At 32.9% G+C, this 16460-nt stretch overlaps 1 pseudogene; it reads left to right on the forward strand.

The window, feature by feature from the left end:
• The first annotated feature begins 137 nt into the window (after window positions 1–137).
• Window positions 138–9710, forward strand: LOC107136113 (annotated as a pseudogene).
• The last annotated feature ends 6750 nt before the right edge of the window (window positions 9711–16460 follow it).

Raw genomic sequence — 16460 nt, forward strand, 5'->3', positions numbered from 1 at the left:
GATGCATTACATTGATGTGCATATCAGTAGAAGTCACAAAATGTTGTTTTAAAAATAAAATACATGAGATAACAATTAAACAGGAAGTGGGAGGACAATGAGAAAAATCAACTCTATCATTATTATGTTATGCTAACATGATTATGTAATTTCTTTTCTAATGAGACAATTTGTTTCTCTGCTATTCAATTTACTTGGCAAGGAAATGCTAAAATAGGAGGAGACCACTCATTTTTACAGTTTATCATTAATTTGAGTCTTTATTGGATCCTTCTTAGACTTCTTCAGACCCTGGTGTGTGCCCCTGTGTGTGTGTATGTGTGTGAGAGAGAGAGAATGAGAGAGAGAGAGAACTAGATAATAAAGGTCCATAGCTTCTTCTGGGTCCCTACCACATTCAGGTCAGAAGCAAAGCGAATTCACAGGATCTGAGACCTCACACTGTGGGTTCCAGCTTCTGCTTCCTCTTGCTATCCATATCTTTTTTTTTTTAATCCTAACGCTTGTCTTGTAGTATTGAAGCTTTAGAATCAACCTTTCAGAAGACATGATCCTTACAGAGACTGCTTACTTGTTTCCCACAGTTGCCTTAGTTCAGTTCTTAGAAATTTCTCATTGAACCCTGACAGAGATACTATACTTAACTAATCTTACCCCACAAATAAACCAGGATGAATAAATGTATAGCATTTTTATGCAACTACTGAGTACAGTTTAAAGCCTTTGGAATAATTACATTATTATATATATATATATATATATATATATATATATATATATATATGACTAATTAGTTGAAGAAAATGGAAGCATGTTTCTTTTTATTTTTCTTCTACACAGATATTTTACAATATCTAATAGTTTATATAATTTTTACAGTATCTAACTCTATATGGTATGGCATAGATATGCATTTTAACCAATAAAATGAATTATTCCAAAGGTTAATAGTTGAATTAAGTATTCAAAAGGTTAATAGTTTTATTTAATGGATTGATTGGAGCTTATTGACTAAAACTTGTAAGAATTAAACTTTGAATGGTTATAGAAAATATAGCTTTTCCTTCTCTTTTTAAAGAATATGCTATCAATTTTGGTCATTCTGTTTCCCTAAAGGAGATAGCATTGTTTTGCTTTCATATTGAATTTGAAAGAGGCCCATTGAAAAACAAGATTAATTTGGACATGATTTACTCTCAAGAAATATTCAGATTTTAGTACCATTAAATCTTATCAAACCAGTTCCCTGTAGAAGGATAAACTCTGAAATTGAGCCAGAATTTTAAAAGTCTTTGGATTGGAGGAAACAGAACAAAAGGAACCATTTAAGTGTCCCTTGGCTGAATCATATCTTCTCTTCTCTGTTTGTCCTAGTTTTACTAAGCTCTAAAAATAAGAGCCTGATAAGACGCATTGCTACAACTACCACCTTCTCTCCAGTACAACTAACTACCAGAGGTAGTTAGCGTCCACCCCAATTAATTAGACTTAAATACCAGGTAGGTGTGGACTCTGACCTCTGGATTTCCAGGACTGTCAGTGGTGCCCACTTCTGCAGTGCTGAGCATTATGGCAGCACTGATGGCGCCTTGCTCCTGGAACAGCATGAGGCCATTGAGCAGGGGGCTAGCTTCAGCAAGGCCCGAGATGAGGTGCTGCAGAAGCTTCAGGAAGACTTCAAGATGCAGAATAAATTTGTCTTTATTCTGGGTGCCAGCAGGGAAACCAGCAGAGTGCTCTTAAAATAAATCCTGGAACAGAACCTGTTTTCCAGGGTCACTCTGGCCTGAGGAAACTCACCTTTGAGAAGGGAGCTTATAAAAGTTACATGCATACACTGCTGGTGGGACTGCAAATTGGTGCAGCCAATACGGAAAGTAGTACGGAGATTTCTTGGAAAATTGGGAGTGGAACCACCATTTGACCTAGCTATCCCACTCCTCAGCCTATAACCAAAGGACTTAAAAACCGCATACTACAGATACACAGCCACATCAATGTTTATAGCATCACAATTCACAATAGATAAACTGTGGGACCAAACTTGATGCCCTTCAGTGGATGAATGGATTAAAAAAAGTGCCACCTATACACAATGGAATTTTACTCAGAAATAAAATAGAATAAAATCATGGCATTTGCAGGTAAATGGATGAAGTTAGAGAAGATAATGCTAAGTGAACTTAGACAATCCCAAGAAACCAAATGCCAAATGTTTTCTTTGATATAAGAAAGCTGATTCATAGTGGGATAGGGAGAGGGAGCATGGGAGAAATAGAGGAACTCTAGGTAAGGCAGAGGGGTTAGAGGAGCAGCATGGTGTTATTAATGATGGTGGAATGTGATGATCATTATTATCCAAAGTTGAAGACATGAATAGGTGTGAATACACTATGTATACAACCAGAGATATGAAAAATTGTGCTCTCTCTCTATATATAATAAGAATTGTAATCATTCTGTTGTCATATATAAATTTAAAAAAAAAGAATTTTAAAAACAGGAAAATCAAGGGAATGAATCAAACATTTAATGCCTTTCCTGTAAGAACTCTGTCTCTGGGCAATCAAATAGTTGACAGGAAGTGTCTGTTTTCAGAGGGGTTCTAATTAATAAATGAAAAAGACATTAAAAAATATGAATCAAGAAGTGGTGGACTTTGAAAAATTGGAAGACTAAAGTGTCTTACAAAGTCATGATGTTGGAATCTGTTGCCTGAATACCACCAGAAACAAAGCTGGGATGGAGGGATTTGTTTGTGTTGACTGAGATCATGTGCTGAAGTCTGCAGAGCTGGAAAAAGCTGGATGGTGCAAATATTTCAACTTGCTTTCCTCGAAAGGAGCTGATAAGTTGAGCAATTTTTTATATTTACAAGTTAAGTGAGAAATAGAAACCAGGATTGGGGAATGAAAATTTGATCGCCACTCAGTATTTAGGCCTGGAGTTTTGTCATGTGGTAGGCAAGAATCTCACCCAGGTGAATGGTTAGAAATTCTTAGGCTCCTCACTAGAGTCTGGGCCAGTGGACACTCTGTGTCTGTGGTGACTGTGGCTACTCCAAGTGACTAGAAGATGGAACTTCTGGACAACAAGGCCATCCCTGACCTGACCTGAGAAAAGCTCATGGTGTTCTCAGGCCATGACTAGACTTGAGAAACTTGACCGCATGCCTCACTAAATCTGTAATTTTAGGGCCTCAAAAGAATTTGAGTGCTTTACCTTTGTCGTTTGACTGTTCTTTGCTCTGCATTGGTAGCTCAGGGCCTGGGTGTACATGTAGATCACTCAGGGAACTTGTGAGAAGTAGAGATTTATAGGCCCTGTTTCAAACCCTGTGAATCAGAACGTGGGGGGAGTGGGCATAGGAATCTGCAGTTGGTTTTGCTTAAAATTCCTCTGATGGTTATTATGCCACGGATTGGGAGGCAGCTTTGAAACACTCCTCTGCAGTCACAACAGCAGTATAAACCCTATATGCTGTTCAGACGAGTGATGTGCTAAAATTGTTGCCATCCTTGTTCTAATTAAGAGTATATAACTGTGTAAGTTAATGTTGTGCCTTTCTACTACTTTAGAACATATAATAAAAAATTAACAGTTTTTATAGTTCAAGGGAGAACTAAGTAGGGCAATGAAAATAAATGCACAAATCCTGGGTACCTCTTCAATGGTTCAAAAATATTAGCTGTACTAGGGGTGATGTGCAGCTTTTTGGCCAACGCACTGATTTAATAACAGCTATCGTTTATCAAATGCTGGCTACATTCCAGTCCTTATTTGCATCATCTATGTTTTAACCCTCCAAACAATCCTTATAAAGGATACTGTCACTGAAAAAAAAAAAGAAAAGAAAAGAAAAAAAGAAAGAAACTCAGCTCAGCTTGGAAATTGTGGGGAAAGTGATGAAAACCATAGAGAGGCTTACTCTCCACTCTCCTCCTTTCCTGCTCCAACCTCCCTCTGACTTTTATCCCACACTGTTCTCAACTATAGGATCTGTTCCTTCTCCAGAATACAATAAGAGGAATGTTGAGGCAAACTTAGAAGTGGAATTTTACATTTGGGAAAAGTATTTCTCACAGAGGGAATCAATCTAACGTGAAGAAGGAAAGACATTAAATGCAGCTAGGTAAATAAATCAATTAAAAGTTGACATTTTAATTAAGTAACACATTAAAAGTAAAAACAAGCATATGCGCGTGCTGCGCGAGCATACACACACACACACACACACACACACATGCACGCACACACATACACATATCCCAACAACAGCAAAGGCAAGTTAATCCTGTAAGTGGATCTTATTCCTTTAACTGCAAGAATAAAGGTATTGAGGTTCTTATTTCTTTAACTGCAAGAATAAATGTATTTAGCTCAGTATTCAGACCATAGTTTAGTTAAGAGTCTCTAAGTTTTACGATTCAGACTCCCACTTGTCCCTGAAACCAGGACACTCAGCATAAGCTATGAACACTACAGATACAAATGCATTCCAGTTAGATAGGCACTACTTGGGACCAAAGTTTAAGTGATCTGCTTACAGAGAATATCAGAATATTCTGTCATATTTTATCACTGAAATAAATTGAAGTTATGCTATGTTTAAAAGGAATGATCAGTAATTGTGAAATATCAGGTATCCAGAAATAAATCTTTAAATCTTTAAATATATTAAATATTTAAAAATACATTTAAGGGGCTGGGATTGTGGTTCAGTGGCAGAGCACACGTGTGTGTGAGGCACTGGGTTCGATCCTCAGCACCACATCAAAATAAATAAATAAAATAAAGACATTGTGTTTATCTACAACTAAAGAAATATTTTTAAAAAATGCATTTAAAAATGAGCTAACATGGCAACTCTTAGGAGAAAGTAAAAATATTTTCAAGTTGGATTGGCTCAAGAAAGATTTTTAAAAATCAATGGATTTAAATCAATATTTCAGAAATGAATGTATGCTAATGGCAATTCGATAAAGGATGATGTCATATTCATTAAATTGATAAAGATATATCCAAGAATGGCTATTGCTAAAATTAGATTTACAGATGAAAAAAATAAAGCAAAATTAGTTATCATAAAAATAAATTGAAATAAGGCAATTAAAAACAAGAAAATTAGAAAAATATTTTTTAAATATGGCCAAGGGGAAAAATTAGAACAGATTTTAAAAAGTATAATCAGAAATGATTTTACAGTTTTGTCATAATGTAAAATATAGCTTGTAACAATTTACATCAGTGATAAATACCAATTTGTAAAAAATATTTCCAACTTTTAAATAACCATTTTTTTAATATTCAGAATACAAAGTGAATTGTGAATTAAAAAGTAACAAGCCCTCAGTAGTAAATTAAATAATAATACTGATAGAATTAACAATAAAGCTGCCTATTTTACATATTATCTTATTATATATATTATTATCATACCTTAATCATATCAACTTATTTAATTCTCATATCAAAAATATGTTGTAATTATTGTCATTATCGACATTTGGGAGTTCACCACTAGTACTGCATACATTTTTTTTTTTTAATCTCTGTATTTTCCTCTGGGAGACCACCATGGTGAGCAGTCTATGTCAAAAGCTTCCACATGGCTCATGCTGTTGTAAGTGAGTGTCACACCTGAAGCCACGATTGTCCTTCTTCCTTCTCACAAGCTCTCTGATACCTCAGAATGGAATGGCTGCAGGAACACATGAGACACACATGGATAACCTCTAAATGAGGAGCTTTTCCCATGTGTAGACTGGGGTGATCAAACATTGGATAAACACCTTGTTCCAGAAACCACAGAAGAGCAAGTGTCAGAGACACAGAAAGGTGAGTGTATGAAATAAAGTGAAATGACAGATGAAGATCAGGACATGCAGAGAATTTGCAGATTCTGAAAATAGAGATTAGACATTCCTTGCAGACATTACCAGGTCTGTGTTTTATCAAAGACAATATTGTTGAGTTTGTGTTTTATAAATTGGTGAAGAAGATTCTAAGAGGACTTAGAGAAAGAAAAATGCAAGACTGAATTAGGGAGAACAGATAACAAACTATAATGTATAATATTTGGAAGGGATATAAATGATAAAAACACAGGGAATTAGATTCAGATGATGAGACTATTCAAAGAAACAAAAGAATAAATATATACAGATGGATATAATTATGAATTAATACTTTAAAAAACATTTATTTTGTTGTTTTCTACAAATAATTTGAAAATAACAATAAATTATATAATGCCTATTTAAATAGCAAATTTTTGTGTGATATGACTGAAATATTTTCTCTTTTTGTCTTTATTCTTTTCTTCTCTTTTTTTCTTGCTTTCTCACTTCCTTGCTTGCTTGTGGTCAGACCTAATGAGCATCTGAACTTTACGATAACAAGTATGTGAAATTCAGTGTCAACTCAGTGTTACTTGGAAAATACAAAAGCTAACCTAATCTTGAAATTCTATTATTGTTTTTGATATATTTAGCAACTTCATCCATGTAAAATGAGATTTAAATTGTACAATGTTCCTACTTTGAGCTACTATAATTCCTCAAGTGATGTAATCATCATTATGTGGTATTTGAATGCTTTTTTATTTTAAAGAAATAGAAAAATAAGAATATTTTAAGCTAACAGAAATTGTAAGCAAATGCCTAAATGCTTAAGCATGCATTTTTACATATTCATGAACACAAGCACCTGCCCAGGTACCTTTTCAATTGTTTTGTCCCTGGATTATTGTAGGTGATTCACTATTCTTTCTAGACACAAAGCTCTAGGTCATGTTTACTGAAAATCAAACAATCTGCATAGATTTTGTTCTTTTTAGTATTAAATTTATTTGGTAGTTTCAGAATAGGTAAAGAATGTATTCTTTATGAAATAATTTGTTATTTAATATTAAAAATACTTAATTATTTGATATTGATTATTTTTAATTAATCAATCTTAGTTTGATTCTTTAGAGAAAGCATTAATTTTATGATGCTAAGATTAAATAATTACAATACAGTATCTTTTCAAAAACAGAAAAAATAGTTTTATTAAGGTGTGCAAACAGAAAATTTATGGATAGTTTAAGTAAGGTGTCCCCACGTGTATATTTGAAATTTAGCAGTGCATAAAGATGACATCACTAACAACTGTGGATGGGTTAGGTTGTTTTCAAAATCATGTTGGGACCCAGTTCAGGAGAGACCATACAAAAGGTATCCCATGTAACATCAAAAATAAATATGGTCTCTATATGGTTACCCACTGCAATGTCAAAGTTAGAACATATTCAGCAGAGGAGAATGGAGAATCCCTGTGAAATAATAAAAATAACTTTTCAAAAAAAAAAAAACATGTTTAAAATATAAGCCACAGAGCAAAAACAATGTTTATATCAAAGGTCCTGTTCAATGAAGAATGCTATGAATAAAAGTTTTGGACAGCAGCTGGTAGAAAAGAAAAAAAATTCTGTATTTAGAATTTATAAATGGATGATCTTGAGATATAAGGAAACTTACTTAACTTACAAAATGAAACAGAAAATAAAATGTACATTTTGCAAACATTTAAAGAGAATTTAAAAGTAAATTTTATTTGTTCTGTTTCTGCTGTTAAAAAAAAAAAACGCTACAAACTCAGTAATTTAAAACAATAAAAATGTATTATCTTAAAGTTTTGAAGTTTGGAAATTTAGAAGTAGTCTTACTACACTAAAGTCATGACATTTGCAGAACTACTTCTAACCAGAGACTCTGATGGGGAAATCTATTTCCACACTTTTTCGAGCTGCTAGATGACACCTTGTAGTTCTTTTTCATGTCATTCTGATCTTTTACCTCTGTCATTGCAACTGTTACTTCTGCTTGTTTTTCTCCTGCCTCCTTCTTATAACGCTTTGTGATCACATTGGGCCCAACAGATAATCCAGGGCAATCTTCCCTCTCAAGATCCTGAACTTAATCATGTCTGCAAAACCCCTTTAACAAGGTAAGGTATCATTCACAGACTCCAAAGATTAGGACATAGTCACATTTTGGGAGGAAGGAGATTTATTCTGCCTGTCACATAAGGAAAGCCCAAAGAACCAGCATTGTCGTGATTGTACAGAAATCACTGGCAATAGAAAAATTGTAGCTAAAAAAATGAGATACCATTTTATATGTGTACTAGATTGTAAAATATGGTATTTTAATACAGTCATATCCTGGTGGAAATTTGGAGAAATCAGAAGGCTCAGGCACTGCTTCTATAGTCATTCTGCAGAGCCACGCTGAAGAACAATTCAATATTTGTCAGACTGAATATAGAAACATAAAATTGACTCATCTATGTCACTTCTAGTTTTATAATACTGGGGAATTTCTGTGTAAGTCCATAAATGAATATGAACTAAAATGCTCATGGTATCATAGTTTTTGATATTAGCATTTAGAAGAAATTTGAGCAGCCATCACTAACAAAGAATAAGGTATCATGGAGAAAATTTATTAGAAATGAAGCAGCAGCTAAAAGCAACAGATGTGACATTCAGGAAACAACTTGATGTATCATAGTATTAAAGTAAACTAAGAACATGATATATAGAAATATATTTTAATTTGAATATGATGGCATATACCAATGTACTTATGTAATTATATATTTATATATTAAAATACGTACACACAGTATTGCATATTTAAAGGATATATACCTATACATTTATGTAATTATATTAAAATATTTGCATACAATTTTGTGTATTTTAGAGATCACTTTAAGTAAAAATGATACACCAAAAATAACATTAATATTAGTATGTATCTATTATATTTATAGAAATGTTTATATGCATGGAGATGAAAAAGAGTAAAGGATCAAATAAATGACTGCATTTTTTCAGTTTAATGAAAATAATATACCAACCATATGATAACATGATAAACACATGTTATTGTGGAGAAAAATTATTAGAAATGAAGCAGCAGTTAAATGCAACAGATTTGACATTCATGGAACAACTTGATGTATCATAGTATTAAAGTTAATAAATACCAGTGATGAACTGATGAGAACAGAAATGCAATGGAAATGAACATACTGTTTTACATTAACTTAATCTGAGCACTGCAGGTACATTAGATTATAACCATGGCACAAGATTGTTATCCGAGGTAAATATCCCAGCAGTTCTTCAAATTGTATAAAATTTTTAAATATTATGTGAGAACCTTCCCAGGAAACAGACATCATATATTTAATATTGTTTTAACCACAAAAAAAGGTGATATTTATGCTTGGGTGGAAAATAGTCAAAGAATGACATATGATCTGGACTTAAAATACTAAAACTTTTTCCTATTGATCTGCATGAGAGTGATTTGACTTAACAATATTTTCTTTGCTCTATACTTGAGTAAAACAATATTAGAAGAGTCCAAGATCCAACTGTATTTCATTGCTTATAACTTTACCATGCATCATCTTACAGAAGAAAATGTAAAATTATCGTAGTTGATTTTCATGTGATTCATATGACTCTGAATTTAAAACTGATAAATAAAAAGTGACCATTCAAAATGTACAATTAAAATGTTGTCCTTCACTTGGGCAATGAAAAAAAGAAAAAGAAACTTTGTTTATCCCACATAACAGCACATAAAAGCTCCCATGTCTGGGAAATGGTTCTGGAGGTACTTTGGTGGAAGGAATTCGGAGTTGGTACATAAACACACTATGGACAAATTGAGAAGAAAATGAAAAATGATGAAAGGACTTGTTGAAAAAATATGAAACATATATAATTTCTAAAATAGAGCCAAAGATCATAAAGTAAAAGACAAAAATACTGGGCTGGGGACGTGGCTCAATAGGTAGCGTGCTCGCCTGGCATGTGCGGGGCACTGGGTTCGATCCCTAGCACCACATAAAAATAAAAAATCGAGATGTTGTGTCCACTGAAAACGAAAAAATAAATACTAAAAAATTATCTCTCTTAAAAATAAAAAAGACAAAAGTACTGACCAGGAGGTAGAGGCTATTGTCAGTGGACAAAAGAGGAACACAATAATCGGTGATTCTCTTTTGAGTTCTGGCTGGGAACTGGAACATTTAAAGCACATATTTTCAAAAGAAATTTAGATACATGGGTCAGAATAAATCTTTTTAAACACTGTGCTGTGTCTTGGCTTTGCAACTTATTGGGATATAATTACTTACCTCATATTGATGTCTGGGGTAAAATATTTAATTAGTGGCTTTGGGGGTGAAAGAATGATGATTTGAGCTTTCTACCAATTTTAGTGTACATATCACCACCCATGAACAATATCAAGCTGTCAACATGATGTCTCAAATATAACAATTAGCCTTTGTGTGTAGGTAGCAGCCAACTCTATTACATCATGGCAAATTCCTGAAATCAGCAATAGATTACTAAACTGTGTAAAACACTTAGCACTGAAATTAGTACATAAGAACAATGTAGGAGCTCTGGATTTCTCTTTCAGTATCATATAGGACACTTTCTTTTCTAACTTGTATTACATATATGGGTGAATATATACAATATTAATAACATTCCTAGTAATACATATATAGTGATACTGAATAAGAAACAATTTTGAAGGCCAAGAACATTCTCACATTCCTATGATTGTGCATCACTGGCTTCTTCAATGCAATGAGTAAATTTTATCATTCCACATGTCTGGGCTGTCTAACCTCTACATATCTTCAAGAAACCTTTGTTCCTTGACAACTTCTAGGAGATAATCTAGGAGATAATCTCTAAGCCCTTAGCATATCATTGCCTAAAAAATGTCTTTGTTTTCCTGGGATCTGGGCCTAGGCTGGATCATATATGGTTGCACTGTGGTTAATGGTCTAGACCTTCGTCCACACAGTAATAATTGACCTGAAGAAAAACTGGAAGGTCTATCTTAATGCAGAGAGAGAAGTGTGGGAAGCAGGAGACTGAGGAATTAATGTTACCCACGAGAATGCTGTTGATCTACATGGCCAACCCCTAATAAAAATGCTAGACACCCAGTGTCCAGGGAATTTTCCTGGTTGGCAAATCTTTCTGCAGGCTGGCTCCTATCACTGCTAGCAGACTAAGGTAATATCTCTTAAGACTCCACTAGGAAAGTGCGATCAGAAACATCCCTTGTTTCTCCTGGACTTTGTCCCATGTACATTTATCTTTGCCGATTTTAATATGTATACTTATATATGTATTAGATACATACATGTATTAGATACATACATTAGATAATAAGAAATTATAGCCCTGAGTATAAAAGGGTCAAAATGGTGAGGTAGTTGATTTTTAGATTTGGTAGACTTTTATTTCATTTTACCCAACATTTTCCCACAATTTTAGCCTTCAGACTCTCTTTATTCTACAACATACTTTATTCCTTATGTGTTTCCTTATTGTTTTGTTTAAACTTGTTCTGACCTGTTATCCTTATTATGTAGTCAGCTCGTAGCAATGCAAGGATGTGCCCTTCTCAGCCTCAAGTTCATTTTAACAGATTATTTAATGTTAAAAATTCTTTTGGGCTCTGGTTGCAACTCAGTGTTAGAGCCCTTGCCTGGTATGTACATGGCCCAGGCTTCGATTCCCAGCACTGTAAAGCCAAAAAAGAATAAATAATAAAAATAATAGATTTTCATCTACTGAGATGGACAATGAATAAAATGTTGCAAATGAACTTCTGTTTCCAGAGAAAGTTTTAGTGTTTAAACTTCAGTGGGAAATCCACTAGCAGCAAGGAGGTAGAGTCCAGGGATTTCACTAAGTGGCCTACAGTGTATGGAATAGGTCTTCACCACAGGAAGTCATTTACCACAGTGTCAAAGACTTTAAACTGAAAAGATACCTGCAATACAATTACCTTTATGATTCATCCTTAAAGCAGAAAAGGCATTCACAATGATTCAGGGAACAGAACGGGACAAAATAAGTCTCTTCCAGGAAAAAATAACTCAACCGGGAAAACTTGTCATTTCTAATAAATAATTATGCTTATTTAGCTTACAACACAGGGAGCTGACACTGAAAATGTTTGAAGTTTAATCCCAGTTATAATCAGCTAATAGGGCTTAATATATTAGTTTTAAATACATCATGGTAAATAAATACACATTTTGTTTAAGATTGTAATTTTAATGAAAGAAAAGTTTTCATTTACTAAGTTGCAACTTCCTATTGTTCATTGACAATGTTTGCTTTTAGTGCATATAGATTTATGGCATTTATAAGCCAATGTTTGATATAAAAGGGATCTCAGTAAAGACAAACTTCATATCTCTTCAATATTTATATCTGTTCAATATTTATGAAGCTTCAGTTAATTTAGCTATGTCTTTCAAATATCGAATAACACTTTTCTTTTAACTTTTTAAATTTGAAAATAAACTAGTATTGTTATCAGATGAAGATAGCCAGTCAGCCATTGAGACTCAACGTCCTTGCAGAGTATAAAGTCACAGTGAAATTTTGGACAAATTTTTAGTCATCAAACTTATTGTCAATCATATAAATGGTTATCCTTTGCCCTTAGCTTATGCACATAAAATTCTGATTGATGCCAAAGGGAGCCCTGAGTGCCTTTTGAGAGTACTGAAGTTTGAAACTTTATGGTGTGTTCAGAATATCTTTGAAGCCCAGTTTTTGAGGAGAAATGCAACATTTAAAAAGTACTTCTTCGGGGCTTATTCTTATCCACTAAGAACAAGTTTAGATTACCCATTTTAAATCTGATGTTAGGCTTGGATTGAAAAAATACAATGTAGGTTATTGGATAGTTGATTTCTAATGGATTGTTTCAGTTGATTTCAATTTCTAGATTTATAACCTTGGGGACCCAGAGTGTCAAACTCTCGACTTCTTTTGTTGAATCTTAATATTTAAGTTTCTTTCACCCAACTTTATAGTTACATTTTTTATTTAATTCATGGTATTGCTATAAATTAAGTCATTTTTGTTAGCATTGTCAACAAAATTTATCAAGAGAAGAAATCAGGCCATCAACAAAGTCATTAGTCAATTTCAGTGTTTAAGTTATTGGCATGTATACTTTCAATAGAGTTCTTCATATTTTTGGTGCTTAAATACATTTAAATAATCAACAATCAAAATTTCTGGAATGTATTCCTACAGCTTAAGATGGAACCTTAACAGAATAAACACAAACAACTCCCAAAATACGAGTAATGGTGTCTATCAGGAGGTCACAAGTATATAAATCTCTAAGGAATATGCCCTAATTTTTCTGTCATAGCTAACTATGATTTTTGTTTTGCAGCATAATTGCTGTGCTTGGATCAGTGAAGTTTCTCAGATACATCTGTCATTCAGCTACTTTTTAGTATCATTACCTTGATGAGGGCTCAACAATATTGACAGTTCATCTAAAATGAGCCTGTTAATCCATCTGAACCGGTTCTGGTTCAGCAATAAAGGCTCTTAGGCTGGGAGTATAACTTAATAGGCAAGCTCTTGTGTAGCACATGTGAGGTCCTGGGTCCCATGCCAGCCATGGAGGAGGGGACTAGGAAGAGAAGGAGAAGGATGAGTAGAAAGAATGACAGGAAGATGAGGAAGAAGAAAAATTATTTTAAAAGAAGCAATATTTCTGAATGAAGAAAAGTAAATACTTGTATTTCAACTAGAAGCAAGCCTTTACTCTAAGGAAAATTTAAGGGTGAGTATAAACAGAAGTCATGATAAAAACAAAGGAACACAGAGATGAATGTAATAATGGAACCAGGAGAGGGAAGGGAGAAGGCAATAGAAACACAATTTGATTACTTGTTAACCCTGTATGCTACAGGAAATGGTGTCTGTTGCTGCTTTAATTAATCCATAATAGTTGGATTGTAAATGGGTGCAACTGTTAAAATCATTTTCCTTGGCTTTGGCTTATTTTTTGAGATTCTATTACATAAATTCCATTAGCTCCACCAGATTTACTCCAGCGTACAGTATTCTTTCTGCAACAGAAGAAGATCAAAGAAAGGAAGGAGAGTGAGGTGCCTTCCTCTTTTGGGGTTCACACTAGCTGGTTCTTGCAAGGTCATATTCTTCATAGGAAAGTACATAACTAACCTTCCTCTTGTCCCATAAAGTCTAACAGTTGTAAATTCTATCTGGTCCCCAACTTCCCATCTATACTCACACTTCCTCAAAGTTTTTCTGCAATCTTTTAACTTCATTGTCAAAAGTATATTTATTAAACATTTTGCAAATTATTTAACTTGAAAGAAACACCTTATTTCTTTTAGGACATAACAAGTAAAAGGTTGAGGCATTTGTTGTTCTGCTCTCTCAAATATTTTTCTTAAGAGAACCTATTTATCTTTCACTGAGAAAAGAAGGTAACAGGAAAAATATTAGGAATTGACTGAAATTACTTAATGGACAGAAATAGCAACAGAGTTAAAAAAAACACATTTTTGTACTAAGTTATTCAAATGTCTATAAAAGTTTAAAATTCCACTATCATTAAATAGGAAATGAATTGAAAAAGAGTATTTACTTTGTGCCAATGCAATAAAATACAATTTATCAGATTTCATGTGTAAATCCTATTTCTCTACATATAAAATAGGAAGTTTTCTGGAAAATATTTCTTTTTCACTAAATAAACAAATAAATAAAAATATCACTTTAATGCACAAGTACAATGAAAACTGAAAACACTGCTTTTGAGCCTGGAAATGAATAGAATGGCTTTCTTTCACTCAAGTACAAAATGTACACTTTGCATAAAAATTTTATAATTTTTAGCACTTATCATAATTATATAGGACCATAGGTTAAAAGCCTCTGCTCTTATAAAACAGAGGTTATGTAGACTCTGTTATCAAATTTTAGTGTATTCAAATGTTTTGACCATCATAAAAAAAAGCATCCCTACTTTTCAATGACCATTGAATTTTAAAAGTTTTGTAAGCTCCCCTATCCAATTATTCTTTTTATTTGTTCTTCCAGGGAAAAAATATGAATTTGTCAACTTCCCAATTCTTTTTGTTTCCTTTCTTCTTTCTCTGAGGCCCCTGCACTACTACTCAACCCACAGTTGTTGTTTTCCATGTACATTTAATTTGAGAGATAATTTATATGTATTAGTAAATAAATTCTTACCAATTCTAAATTTTGAACTTATGTTTCCTGAGTTTCATTAACACATACACAAACACACACACACAAAAAAAAAATCTTACAAACCTCAAAAATGTTAATATTTTCCAAATATTTAGAAGCAAACAAATAAATAGTTTTAGTTTTTATCTAACCTCAAGGATACACAACTAGAAAGAGAAACGAGTGTCCATGTCTCCTGAAAATTCAAACTTTTGTCTTATCTCCAGGGCACAAGAAACTTTCCTTTTACTACCATAACTATCAACAATAATTTTTGTGCAGCTCACCTGACAATATACTAGCTAACTGGTCTTCAAAGTTGCAAGAAATATGTTTATCAGAAAAATCATTACTCAGACCAATTTTTTTTGGTGATTTTCATTGTGTTCGCCCAGTAGTTTTATAGTTCCAGGTCACAAATCTAAATACTTACCTGTTGTGAAATTATTTTTGTTTATGCTGAGATATAAAGATATGACTTTATTATTCTGCATGTGGTCATCCTATTTTCTCAACACCATCTGTACAAGAGAAGGTATTGTTGGAAACTTCACTGAAAATCAATGGGACATAAATACATGGGTTTACATTTGCATTATCTGTCTTGTTTCAACTGATATGCATCTATTGTTATACTGTCCTTTTTGTTTTCTGTCTTGATTACTATGGCTGCTTTTTGGATATTTTGAAATCAGTTTGTGTGACGCTTCATACTTTATTTTTGTTTTATTTTGGTTCTTAATAGATTTGAGAATTGATAGTCTTTTGTGGTTGCATTAAATCTATAGATTTCTTTGGGTAGTATGGAAATTTCAGTAATATTAATTCTTCCAATTGATATATAGGGGAGGTCTTTTCATTTATAAATGCCTTATTCAATTAATTTGGTTGATATTTTATCATTTTTAGTGTACAGATCTTATATCTCTTTGATTAAATTTGTTCCTGAAAGTATTTAATTTACGGATGCTATTGAAAATAATATTGTATTCTTAATTTCTTGTTGGGTAATTGTATACTAAATTTTTTGTTGTCAGTGTATAGAAACAATAGTAATTTTATGTTGATTTTATATTCTTCAAATTGCTAAATTCATATATCAGTTCTATAGATTTTTTTTGGTGGAATACTTAGGGTTTTCTATATATAATATTGTGTCCTTAGCAAACAAATACAATCTTACTTCTCCCTTTGATAGTTGAATGTATTTTTAAAATTACTTTTCTTACCTAACTTCTCTGGCTAGAACTTCTAATGTGATGTAGAAAAAAATTGTGATCATAAACATACATTTTTTTGTTCTTGATCTTAAATAAAAATATAT

Source organism: Marmota marmota, unplaced genomic scaffold, assembly GCF_001458135.2.
Source record: "Marmota marmota marmota unplaced genomic scaffold, marMar, whole genome shotgun sequence".
NCBI lineage: Eukaryota > Metazoa > Chordata > Mammalia > Rodentia > Sciuridae > Marmota > Marmota marmota.